The sequence below is a fragment of the Accipiter gentilis genome, chromosome 17 (genome assembly GCF_929443795.1).
Source record: "Accipiter gentilis chromosome 17, bAccGen1.1, whole genome shotgun sequence".
Classification (NCBI taxonomy): Eukaryota; Metazoa; Chordata; class Aves; order Accipitriformes; family Accipitridae; genus Astur; species Astur gentilis.
The window spans coordinates 27,688,782-27,702,001 of record NC_064896.1 but is presented as its reverse complement, the minus strand read 5'-3'; the positions used below and the strand labels follow the sequence as shown (position 1 = coordinate 27,702,001).

The window sequence follows — 13,220 nt, the reverse complement described above, 5'->3', positions numbered from 1 at the left end:
GCCTGTGAGAGCTACCATGATAAATTGACCATTGACTTAAGGAAGAAACGTTTTACGACGAGGGTGGTGAAACGGCTGGAGCAGGTTGCCCAGAGAGGTGGTGGATGCCCCAACCCTGGAGACATCCAAGGTCAGGTCGGACGGGGCTGTGAGCAACGTGAGCTAGGAGAAGATGTCCCTGCTCATTGCAGGGCGTTGCACTAGATGACCTTTAAAGGTCCCTTCCAACCTAAACCATTCTCTGATTCTGTGACTTCAGTTGTTGCTCCTGTGAGATCTGTATGAAAGATTTCTCTCCTCTCTGAAAAGAATTCTTAATGTCTCTATACAGGTACATTAATAAACGCTCATACAGCAGTTTAAGCATTTGGCCACTGATACAGCATATTGTTTTAAGGTGGCATATGTTATTGCCCAAACGGCACGTGCCCTAACACTGAACATTTCTGGGATGGGGAAAAGAGAGGACCTTCTGTTACTACGGGGTGATGTGACAAGCGTCACGTCGTGCGGGCTGGGATGATGACTCAAGCCACAACTGGAGGACCCTTCTTGGCTTTGCTGAAGTTGCGTGGGGAGAGGATCTACCTGCATCTATCTAGCAGGAGGATGGGAGCTTTCTCAGCCCAAAGCCACTTTCCCTCTCTGTCTCCAGGATCCTGGCCTTAACAGGCCACGAAGATGCAACTGCCTGCTATTTGACAAATGAGCCTATCAAAGGTAATGCTATACTGGCTAGACAGTAAAAAGAAAGTTTGTTATCCCTGCCTTCTTCAGTTTTGTGGGTGAATAAGGGCAGGCTTTTTTACTCTGAGATCCTAATTTGTATTTTGTCTAAGATGCTTCATTTTGGCATAGATCTCGTGAGAGTTAAATGCTAAATTCCTTCAAGAGGAATATAATTTTTTAAAAATTATACATATTTTTATATACGGAGAAAATCTGTGCAGACAGCACATGCATTTGAACAAGGTAAGTAACACTTGTTTTTCCATAGAATTTGTGACTGACACACACCTCTGAAACTTCTTATGTCATCTGCACTTACCCAGCTTTGCCCTCAGCAAAAAGTGTGATAAATGATCTACTTCTCTGATTATTTCTGAAGGTGTATGGGTGACTTCTGATTTTCAGTTTTATTACTACCTAGATACAGTAAAGAATAACGGCAAGTCTTACCTTATCTGTAGTACATTTGACAGTGGATAATGGTTCTGTTGTCCAAAAAGCCAAACAGGACTGGAGGAAGAGATGCAGAAGAGGACACCGATCCATCCAGTCCATAAGAAAAGGACTGTTACTGTACTATCTACTAAGCACACTAGTGTGTCTTCATTTCTTTGTTCTACACTAAGATCTGGTGGCTGCAACTTAAAAAAAAAAAAAAAAAAAAGAAAAAAAAGTAGCAAGAATGCAGATATAGATGGCAATTACAGAAAGCATGGAGAGACTTCATACAAAGAAAAAAGTTAAGAGACTGCAATTACTTAGTTTGAAAAATAGATGTGTGTACAAATTAATGACTTCTATAAAACAGCATAGTTTATCACAAGAGTTGGGGAACGTTCAGTGAAAGCCAGAGGTACTGTATTTAAATTCCAGTTTTTCTTTGTTGTGTTCTATTTTATTATTCTCGTTTATTTCAGTTAGTTCAGACAGTAAATCCAATTGATTAAAGGCTTTCAGAGAACGCGGGCTCAATGTGAAGCAGAGGCGCACAAGTACAATGTCTGCTCACACCCAACAAAGACAATGAAGAGATTCTTTGTTTAAAAATGACATTTGTAGCTGGAAGAAGCTGTGGCGATGTGGAGGGACAGCTGTGCGGTGGTGCAGCCGCTCTGACGCACTCTCGGGAGCGAGCACAGACTCTGGGGGGGAGGAGGAGGAGGAGGAGGAGGAGGAGGAGGAAGGGCGTACCTTAGCTCTGGACTAAAATGCAGCCTTCCTTCGGGGTTTCAGAGCAGATTAAGCAAGGTGTCTTTGACACTAACCTGTAAAAATTCTTGTAGCGGTTTACGCACATCACGAAGCCAATTCTAGTTCTGTTGCTTGTTGTCTCTGGTAAATGAGTGCCAGTGGAGCAATATAACCAACCAACGTGATAACTGTAGAGGTACCAATGGAAGATGTGATCTGGAAGGTCGTGATTATGTGTAATTGTCATGACAGTCCAAGTACAGCCAAGTTCTTAAAATAAACTATTGTGTAACTGTGTCATTATGCATGTAACCTGAGGAGGAAATGAATTAACCATTGAAATCAGAACGTGCATATTACAAATCACAAATTTATCAGAAGAAATAAGAAAGGCACTCCAACTTTCGATACAGGAAAATTAGATAATTTATTGTTTAATGTTTGCTATATAATAATAATTTTTGCCTGTACACTGATTTATAGAAGAATTATTTTCTTCAACATGAACAAGGTAAGGAGGAAAAGTTAGGGAAGACATTTTTTCTCTCTTTTTTTTTAATAGCAAGAAACTTGCAACAAATGACTCCATGGTAATTTACCTGTAATGGAAAAGGAACAGATTTATTTCCTTATCAGTCATTAATTTAAAAAAGTATTTTATCTTGGAGTGCAAGGTACCCAATAAAAATTGACACAAAGTATTTATATTTAAATGGCTTATTATTTTAAAGGGCACAATGATCTTACATCATGAGATATTCATGTATTTTACACCTCTTCCAGATCTGTGTCTAACTGGTGCTTTGAATGACTCCTGTTATTCTTGAAGGATGTAAAGAACTGCTGGAGAAATCTATTCACAGTCACAGGAAAGAAATTTCTGCATTAATTTAACTTTATATTGGCTTAAGCTTAATAAGCTGGCTTATTAAGGCCAGCTGATTAACGATTTCTGAATAAAAAGGGGAGAATAGTTACTGAAGAGGTATGGAAGCAAAGTACAAAAATGGGATAAAGATGTCAAAACATCGCACCCCAAAAGAGCTTAGGAAGTCTGACTTTGAGAGTATTGAACAGAGCATAGAAAACGATCGGGAATTCAGTGGTGAAGGTCTTATGGGCAGGACAATTTAAGAGAGCGAGGAGCTTGAGTTCTTATCTGTAAGCAAAAATGTTCTTAAAAATTATTTAAAAGATTTAATTTGGCCATGAAAGTGCTTTTTATGGGTTGTAGTGAATGTGCAAAAAAATTCTAAATAAAATTCCTGGCTGATTTATACAACTTGATCTTTCTGGAAACTTATAAAAATGCCAAGGAATATGTAGGGGGTTTTTTCCTAACAAAATATTTCACTTTTTACCTCACATACAAGAAATCTGAGTTTGGAGTCTGCCACATTATTGCTTTAGCCTTACCCTGATTTCTGTAACTCAGCTACATGCAGGTTCTGTTTGATAGCAGTTTCAAAAATGCTGTAATAAGTCTAATAATAAAGTCTAATGCTGAACTTGCATTCAAAATTACCAGAATGCACTGAAACCAGGTCATTAATCTAAAATAATGAGAGGTTAAAAAGTCCTTGAAACTTCTTTTGCTGTGAATAAGAAACATGGGTTTCATCCCGCCTAACCCTCTCAGCCTACAAAGTGTTAGCTCTCCAGTCTAATATAATTGTCAAACATAGCCATGAAAGAAAGTTCCCCAAAGCTGCAAAGTTGTGTAATTTCTATGAAATCTAGAGATTTGCTCTTGATGTACTTACTTTCATATGCTTTTGGAAAGATAAAGTGTAACAGACAAAATTTCGTAATATCACATCCCAACTTAACTACATTTTTCAGGCAACTGGTTATAGTCGGAGTAGCTGCTTCATCCCAGTTTTCTTAGCTCTTGCTCAGCTGAAGCTACGGAAGGTCATAATAATTTTTTTTAAAGGAAGAATCCTAAACATGTGGAATCTGAAAATGTATTTAATTATAGATAAAGCTTTGGCAGGACTTAACTCATCAAGGTAAAGTTTTAGACATCACAGTTAAAAAATTGGGGGACATAAATTTGTGCTTTCCTGATGTCTCCATCAGTATTTATAACATACTTGAAGGATGCCAAATCTCTCTTGCATCTTAGGTATGACAAAGAAATATATAGATTCAATTTGGTCATACTTCGGGACTTTTCATTTGAAATGTGATGAAGATAGTATATGTTAATTAGACCCCAGTAAAAATATGGATGCAGAATTATGCACTTCATGCAGAGCAGCTGTCAGCTATTGCCACTGATGTAAGTAATTTTCATTTGCACTTTTTGTACACTGGTCATTGGATACAATACTGACTTTTGAATTACAGCATAAAAAGGAATGAAACACTTTTCAATTTTTTTTTTTTTTTTAATGTTGTTGCTGTTCACTGTTTGCCAAGTTTTTAATTGTAAAACATGCTGTAGATGGAGTTTTTCTTCTTAGCACTGCTGTCCTATTTTCCCCATGATATCCCCCGGGGATCTAACATGAGTTTAAGTAAGTCCATTTTTTCTCAACTGACAGAACAAATGTTCAGATGCTTTAAAATTTAAAGAGCAAAATGCAGGGATGGGTAAATCAGTTTAAAAGAGGTAGGAGATTCCCATTCAAATCAAATAGCCTTCTTTCTGTTTGCTCGCTTGCCTTCTGGGTTGTTTTTGTTTGCTTTTAATTTCCTATAATGATGTTACATTTTGAGAGCTAGGCATTCCCCGCATCCTTCCTTATATCTAAAAGGAAAGAACTCCACTTATTACCAAGGACTTGCAACCAGTAGGGAGAATTACGTGTGAACTTTGCCAGTGAATACACCTATGTGCATAAGACCTCCTGCATGAAAATTATTTTCATGGCACGCAGTTTAATGTTCATTAATATTTATGAGGTAACGTAGTTGCTCTGCGTATATTAAAGAACATTCTCCTCTTCAAGGACGTTTCTTGTTTAAAAAGAGCCGATTGAGAGCTACCGTAGTAAAAAGTTTTGTAACTATACAAAGCAGTTCAGAAAGTCCAAAAGTGAGTTGCTGAAGATATTTATGTTTATATTTTGTTCTATTTACTTTGAAACGGCTTATACAGAAAAAATACAGTGAGAGTCATTGTTGTTAAAGTTCAGTGTGTCATTGTGCCTAAGGGTCAACTCCTTCAAGTAGTCCAAAATCCATATTCTTGCACGGAGTAAGTTGAAATCTGCACTAAGTGGCATTATTGATTCAAAATTGGTGTCATTTGGGCTCGGGGATAGAAAAAGTCAAAGACATTTTTAGGATGACATTTCACTGACTACTGCTCCTAACTTTGTTGCATCCATCAAGGACTCAAACTCCGGTTCTCACGTCTCCCGATCCTTTCGGCGGCTTGGCGGTGATCCTAGTTGGAAATGAGTGTTTACCAAAGCGAGCTGCCGGAGATTCAGCCCGCTCCATCACAAACTGCGGTGCGTTTTTTTTGGGATTTACCTGTCGAGCCGTAGCTGCCCCCCTGGATTTGCAGGTACGTGGTGTCTGAGAAGATGTGGAGAAACGGCATCGCGCGTGAGATCAGCGAGTCCCGTGCGTTGCCCGTGTGCTCCCCACTGCCTCCGTGCCCACATCTCCATCCAGGATTCCCCTTTCACCTTGAGACTGGTGGTCCCTGCGCCCACCCCACGCGTGGATCTCCTCACGGCTTCAGCCTGACGCCTTCCGTTCCTCTGGGAAATCAATGTGTCAGTAGAAGTTTCTGCCTTCTCGCCGCGGCTGTGGTGTTCGCCCCGACTCGCTGCGGAGTTAGCGGTTGAGGAAGAGGAGGAGGAGTAGGAGGAGGAGGGGGGGGGAAAGCAAGATTAAAAATTAAAAACCCAAGATGATTTGAGTAGGCAGGGACCGGCGCTGGCTGAGCTGCCGGCCAGCCCTCCGGGCTACGGGGCCTGACCCAGCCCCGCCGAAAATGCGGGTATCCCGGCGGGGTGCCCGTCGCCCTCTCGCTTCTGCGGGGCCGTAGCGGCAGCCGGGGGAGGAGGGCAGAGGGCAGCGCCGGTGCCGCCTCTCCCTCGGCGCGACCCGCCCGGTGGCGGCGGCGGCGGCAGCAGCAGCGGCGGCCCCTCGGCGGGAGCAGCCGGTAAGAGCAGCGGCGGGCACCGGGGCGGGGGGAGACGAGGGGGCCGGCCCCGGGGCAGTGAGGCGGGCGCTGCCTGTCTGAGGGCGAGGGGGGCAGCGGCGGCGGCGGCTCTCCGGCCCGGCCTCCCTCCCCTCCAAACCTTTCCCCTCTTCAAGCTCGGGAAACGCGACCCCGCCGAACCCGGGCGACGGTGGAGGTGGCGGCAGCGAAGCGTGAGGGGAGCGCTGTCCCCCCCGCTGCCCCCTCACAGCCTCCCGCCTTATCCCGCGCCCCGTCACAGGTAGGCACGGCCCGGGGAGGGTGAGGGGGGGACCGCGGCCGCCGGTTTTTCCCCGCGGAGTGTGTGTGTGTGTGGGGGGGGGGGGGTATGGTCCTCTCGGGCGGCGGTTTGAGGGATCGGCTCTGCCCCGTCCGTGGGGGGGGTCGGTGGCTGCCGCCCCGCCTCGCCTTGCATGGAGGCAGGTGAGTCGGGGTGTGTGTGTGGGAGCTTCGGTAAGGGATCCCCCCCCTGCCCTGGAAGCCCGTGAAGCTGAGGTGCCTGCAGGCGGGCTCCCCATCAAGCCCTTGACTTTGGCGGCGGAGTTTCGTTAGCTCGGCGTAGTTCGGGAAATGAGGCGGGGGGGGGGGGGGGCAAGAGCTGTCGGTCGGCTGGAAGGTGCCAGCCCGCGGCTGGGAGCGGTGAAGCGGCACGTTTGGGGCTGGTGAGGGGGGTGAGGGGGCGTGAGGAGGTGGCCAAGGGGGAGGCCGAGGGGTGGGCTGGGCAGGTTCCCCGGGTGGGCCCGGCTGTCAGGTATAGTGTGTGTGTGTGGGGGGGGTGTGCGGGTGGAAGGTGGGGGTATGAGCGCATCCTGACTTTTTTTTTTTTCTCAGAAGAAAGAGGGCAGGAAGGCAGAAGTAAGCAAAGAAGTAGGGAACGCTAAATCCTGGCTCGAAGCAGGGCCACCTTCCCTCAGCGCGAGTTTGGGTGATTCTGCGGGCAGGTAGAGGAGTGGGATGAGGTAGGAGAAGGGAAAGGGATCGGAAGAGGAATATCGGGAAAGTGCTTCCCTAGGGCCCTACGGGGTAGTAAAAGCAGTGGGAAATTGAGTCGACTGCTGGTGAGCTGTTGGCATGTTTAGTCCAAAACACCTGTGTAAGCAGGCCTTGCTCTTTAATGCAGGAGAAGTCGCAAAACCTCCCTGCAAGTAACTGAACGCACCTGTGAATTTATTCTTCTCCTGGAAGTTTTTACATCCTTTCCTTTTTTAGATCTTCCTTTTCTCCTTTCCTGTGGTCTTGGCTCTGTTTAACTCCTCTTGGAATAACCTGCTTTGTTGAAGGGAGTCTCTGTGGGGGGGTGGAAATAAAGTCCTCAAAAACAAATGCTGTCTTTGTTTAAAGCTATTTGTGGATCAAGGTTGTGACTTAACTGTGAAATAGCAGGGTTCTTCTTTGCTCGTATTAAAAACACAATAACACATTAAAATAGTAAAGTCTTGGGAGGTAACTAGGCTGAAATGCAATTCAGCAGTGTGAGACTTTAATGTAGGTTTTACAGTACCTCATCTCTCTTGTGAATAAATATATAATTAGTGGTAGGCCTTTTTGCAGCTCTTCTTTTTGTGTTTTACTTGAAGAAGTACTTCAGGGTAGAGGTTATAATTGATAATACTTTTAGTCTTTCCCACTTTCTTCCTGAGGTCTTTAGCTATGTCTTTAGGTGTTTATGTTTGTTACGGTATGCTATGTTATTTTTATTGGTACAGAACATTACTTTAAAACCTGTTGCGCGTTGGCGGGTGGATTAGATTTCCTGTGGACCTGTCTGAATTAGACTTGTGATTGCCTAATTGCCTGTGATTGTGAAGAATGAGAATCAATAAACAACGTCGTCCTTCTCGTCTCGTGTTCCTCTTATAATACGTTTGTATCATCTAGCACAGCGTGGCCTTAATCTGCTTGTCATCGTGGAATAAGTAATAGAGAATAGCACATAGCACTGTTATACCTGAGGGAGTGCATAGACAAAGCAGCAGTGGCTGTTGCGTGGTCTGTGTGGAGCATGGTCTTTGGGCTCAGTAAAGCGCTGATGAACAGCCCACCTCCTGTCTGCAGTGCGAAACTGAGAGCACTTCCACATCCACCAGCTTAGATGTAATAGGAGACAGCAAGAAAATGGGTTAAAGTATGGATCCATCCTTTTTAGGTGTCTGTTCTGTTTAAAAGTTGTAACTACAATTAGTGAATGGGAGTACCTGCTATTAAATTTTTGGATCTGTTGTTGGATAGCATCGTAAGAATTTTCGGACTTGGGTGTGGAACTGAGTGGAAGCTGACAGGTCCTCAGCATCTCTGAAATGTAGTGAGTTTAAATAGACACCTATGTACCTTTCACAGTTCCAAGACACTGAAGTCCTAGCTGTCCTCCTGGATGTCATAGGATATTAACTTTGCCCATATCTCCTATATTAAAAATCCAAGGACTCCAGTTAGGCCAGGTATGTTAATCCCCCAGAAATCAAATGAGAGCAGAAACCACAAAGAGAGCATAGGGAAACAGAGATGTCAGTGCTCAGTTCCTTGCAGTGTTAGGAGAAGCCCTCCTGGTCTTGTAGAAGGAAGCAAAATGTCCTCAAAAGGCCCTTGTGAATAGGGGCAACACTTTTCCCAGTCGCAGATTTGATGGCCCATATGATCTTACATATATTAGGTATAAGCACCACCCAGGCGTTTGCAATGATTTTCTGCAGCACCTCGAAACTACAGTGCAGCTTTGGTACTTCTTCTTTAGCCACAATTGGTCTGATGGTTTAGAAGAATTAAGCTGAAAAAAGTAGCAGCTGAACTTAGGTAGCCAGGCTTGAAGACTGGCCAAGTTTGGCATTATTCCTGTGCATCCTTTCCAGATGTTTTGCTGTAAACTAGAATTCAAAGCCCATGAAGATACGGCCGAGAGTCAGGGCCATCTTACAAATTCTTTGCATTGATTCTGACTATGTCTTTTGATAGCCCTTGTTTTATCCCACAGCATTCATGCTTTCCCCTGCTGTTAGGTCTGGAAAAAAATAAATTTTAATTTCTTCAGGTTGATTATCCCCTGCCTCCATCCCAACTTTTCTCTTTTTCCCACACTTGTGCTTCTCTGTCTCTCAGCTGAGGTTAGTCAAGTTTTCTGTTTTCCTTTAGCTTACAGATTTCTCAGATGCTGTAACCCCTGGGTTACTTGTTAGATCCCCCTCTTAGAAATAACTTTGACTCTTTCTTACTGCGGGCTGCTCGCAGCTGGTGGCCAAAGCACTTTCTGAGTAGTTTGCATCTTGGAAGTAGTACTTCTCTTCCTTGCACTGTGTTCCTGGAGTGGGTGGTCCTGCGGCTTTAGCCTTTTAGGATGTGCCTCAGGTAAGGTGTCTGTAGGGTATCTGGGATGCGAGGAAGGAGGAGGGCTGGGAGGCGTGGTGCTCCTCCAGATCAGCCAAGAGTGGTTCAAGAAGATAAAGTGAATTATGCAAGAGACTCCAATGGCTTGATCAAATTTCTTTCTTAAGTTTCATTGGCAGACTTCAATTTCACTGCTTCTGAGGTCAGACTATTATGCTGGGGAGTCTGACGAGTGTTCACTGTGTAACAGAACTGTGAGTTTCCAGAGAAGCCCCTCAGAGCCCCAGTGTGACATAGGTCTTCCCATCGAAGTAGTTTTCCATTAATTAAAAAACTGTGCACCCTAGATACTGTGAACTCTTTGGTAAGGATAGTAAAGTTATTTGTCTTCAGCCTTTTAATACTTTTTTTTGACCTTTGCTTATTTCTTCTGTGTTATTCATGTCTCTTGCATATCTGAAACATCTTTGCTGAAGTCTACAGGATCATTGCTCTATTTTCTAATGTCTCGATCTCGTCCTAATCAAAAATGTAAATACATGCATAATGATTTGCATGTCATTAACTTCAGAAAAACACTGTCATGCTAAAATCAATGTTTTTTGGAATCTAATTTTCCTGCCTGCCTGAGAAGTAGCACCTGGAATTCACAAACCAAGAATTCTGAAAATATAAACTACTTTCAGCAGTGCTGTTTACTTTCTGCATTTTTCAGTTCAGCCAGGGAAGAACAGTAATTTAAAAATACGGTGATGGTGATTTTTCTAACCAGTTTCTCTCTTCAGTCTTTATACTTCAATAAAAGGCTTCATTGCTTTTTTTATTTAAAAAAGAACAAACTTAGCATGGTATATACTTACACTCAACTTGCCAGCACTGATCTTGTTGTGATCATTTCTGAACACAGCATCTAACACATTACAGAAATTTCAGGGAAAGTACCTATACCTGTGGACAGGAACTTGCAGATCTTGAGGGATACAGGGAAACCGGGAGAAAATGATGTCATTGGAGCTAGGGTAGCAGTGTAGTTGACCCTGGATTTCAGTTTCCCTAGCACAGAGCTTTGTGTATGAACTGAAAGATCAGGCTGTGAGTCTCTGTATGGAGCAATCAGTAGACAAGGATACAACACAGGCGCTTTGCCAGCAGTTTACACAAGTATTTTTGCTTGATGTCAGAGATGCTGAGAATAAAAATTCTGGGGTTCTTGCTTGGTTGTGGACATGATTGTCACTGGCATCTCAGAGATGCTGAGTATATGTATTTGACACAGTCATTCTATCTTTAAGAATAAGCAGATGAGGTTTAATTCATGTTAAAAACCTAGGGTCTGAAATGAGCCCTTGATATGCATCGTTTGCCCAGAACTTAGGTCTTGTTTTAATAGGCTGCCTTCAAGTCAGTGAGTCTGTAAGCCAGCACAGGGTTACTTTGGATCAGATGCCATAGCTTGGAAGGGCTATCCCTATCTGAAAGCGCTCACAGTCTTTGAAAACAGGATTATCAGCAGTACTGCAAATACTGTGTGCCGCTGGAGTGCATTACACTGTTGGTTAGAAATGCATATTCTGGACTCCTTAGGAGCAAACAGAAGGTGCCACTGTTACTGATGATTCAATATAGCAGCTTTAAGGTGTCTTTTCTTTCAGGAAGGAGGGGAAAACAGCGTACAACATTTCTGTTGCTACAAATAAAGACCTACTTCTAAATGGTAAGATAAAACATAAGGCAAACTGTGGATGAGATTTAGGTTCAAATTACATTTGAAAAAGCATTTTGATTTTCTTTGCTATGACACATTTAGCGTATGGTTCTGTCTTATGTCTGAGATATGGTAGCTGTATTTCATGCTCAACATGGTTTCTAATACATTTCTGTATTGGAAATAAACAATATATGATCTCTCACTTAAAAAAACCCCAAACAAACCCTTTTTCTGCAAACCAGCTAAGTTTTTAGAAACCAGGCAGGCTACTGTGTCTTTTTGATGAAAAGAAGCATGGGAGAGAAATGCACCCATGTTCACTCTTGAGCATTTATTCTTCTTGTGTGTAGGGTCTGTTGTAGCATATGGGGAAATGTGCATTGTGCTCAGCAGTGTCTGTGCTGCAAAGAACTCCATAGCTATGCATGGTTGAGCAATAGGGTGCTTAATGAGAGGATGCTGAACGATGCAAGAAGTGTTGTGCCAACGCCTTAGAGGCACCAGAGACCATGCCTTTACAATAAAATAAAATAGGCCAGTGGCTGTTCTCTGTCCCTGAGGCCAAATGGCACAGCACAGCTCCCTCCCGCTCACCTGAGCTTGCCTCCTTTCCAAAATGAAGCCGCAGTGACCAGACTATCTGTTGGAGATGGACCCTTGGGTCTCTGAGTGCCTGAGTTGTGCCGGTTCACTCGCTTTCTGGGATCCTGGGGTGAGCAGGCATAAAACGTGCTAGCAAGAGCTCAGGCAATTAAGTCGCAAACAATGTCTGGCCTATTATGTTTACTAGTAAAGCTGTAGCTGTAATGTTCAGGACCTATGGTGTCGTTCTTCTGAAACTGTTATTGCACTTTCATGTAGCAGGGGCTGTTGTATATAATTGATTTAAACCATTTCATTCCAGCGTTTGGATTCTAAATGTCTCCGGTTTAGGTTTTGGTAACACTGTTATACTTAGCCATGTACACCGGTTCATCGTTGCAATTTCAGATTCATAGTGCATGCGTGCTTTTTGTTTAATTAAACTTTACTGACAAAATATCAGCAGAGTGAGTACTTGACAAAATTTGAGAATTGTAATGAGGATGCAGTCGTTATGGAAATACGGTTCTGGGACTAACATCCTTGCAATTACAAACAGAGGATATTTACTCTGTCTGAGTAAATTTTGAAAGTGAACCTCAGAAAAAGCACTTAGTTAAATGGTATTTTTATGTTCAAGACTGAGACTGTGAAGCTATGAAACCAGCAGTTTAAGTTCTAAATTTAAAGTTTAATCACCAGAGTATAACAGAGAATATGTTCAACAGCCCTTATTCTGATTATCAAGATACTCCTCCTTTAATTTGTGTTAACACTGCAATGGAAATATTTTAAATCATCCAACCATTTCACCGTCATGACTTTTACCTGGGGATGCAAGAAGAGGCTGTGTATTTTGAATAGTTTGTGACTTCTGCAGATCATCCTTTCACATTGTTAAGTCTCAGGTAGGGAGATCTGTTATTGGGTCATTTACACAAGCCAACAGTCACTGATGGACACAGTCACAGCTGGAATGAAGCCCAACTAGAGTACTGAGGGGAAAAAAGGGTAGGTGAGAAAAAGAAACAAAGATGACATATTAAAGAAGGAGAGAAGTAGAGATGGAGAGAAACGACAAAGAGTGAAGCCTACCACAGTTAAAATGATGCATTATGTTAATCATAACCGGAGAGAAGGTGTTTGCTGACCTTAATGTGGGACATGTAGGTAAAAACAATCAGTGGAAAAGGCAACAAGAGAAGTGTCAGAGAAAGTCCTTAAAATGCCATGTATTTAATCCTGCTGGTAAAATAATCTCTGTTGCTGGTGAAAACTAATGTCTCTGTTTCCCACCCCATAAGAAATGTAAAATTCTTTCCCAAATTTAGCTTTACTACTTCTACACCCTTTGGCTTTCTGCATTTCTGGTTGAACTGGTGTTCAGTTTCTTTGTTAAGCTGTAAAAGTCACAGTCAAATCTGCAGCTGAAAATCTATGATGTTGACTTAAGTATAACAGACTCAAAGTTACTTAGCCCTTCTTGGGAAACATTTTAAGTGTCTCTTCTCAGAATTTTTTTAATAA

The 13,220-nt window shown here is 43.0% G+C and overlaps 1 protein-coding gene across 5 annotated transcripts in view; it reads left to right on the top strand.

Annotated features, from left to right (window-relative positions):
- The first annotated feature begins 6,204 nt into the window (after positions 1-6,204).
- The window catches only part of SHANK2 (SH3 and multiple ankyrin repeat domains 2), a 363,833-nt gene continuing 356,817 nt past the window's right edge, over positions 6,205-13,220 (top strand). For all 5 annotated transcript variants that reach the window (XM_049821258.1, XM_049821256.1, XM_049821257.1 and 2 more), the window contains exon 1: positions 6,205-6,326. The gene's annotated coding sequence lies outside the window, so the exon portion shown is untranslated. The remainder of the gene's footprint in view (positions 6,327-13,220) is intronic.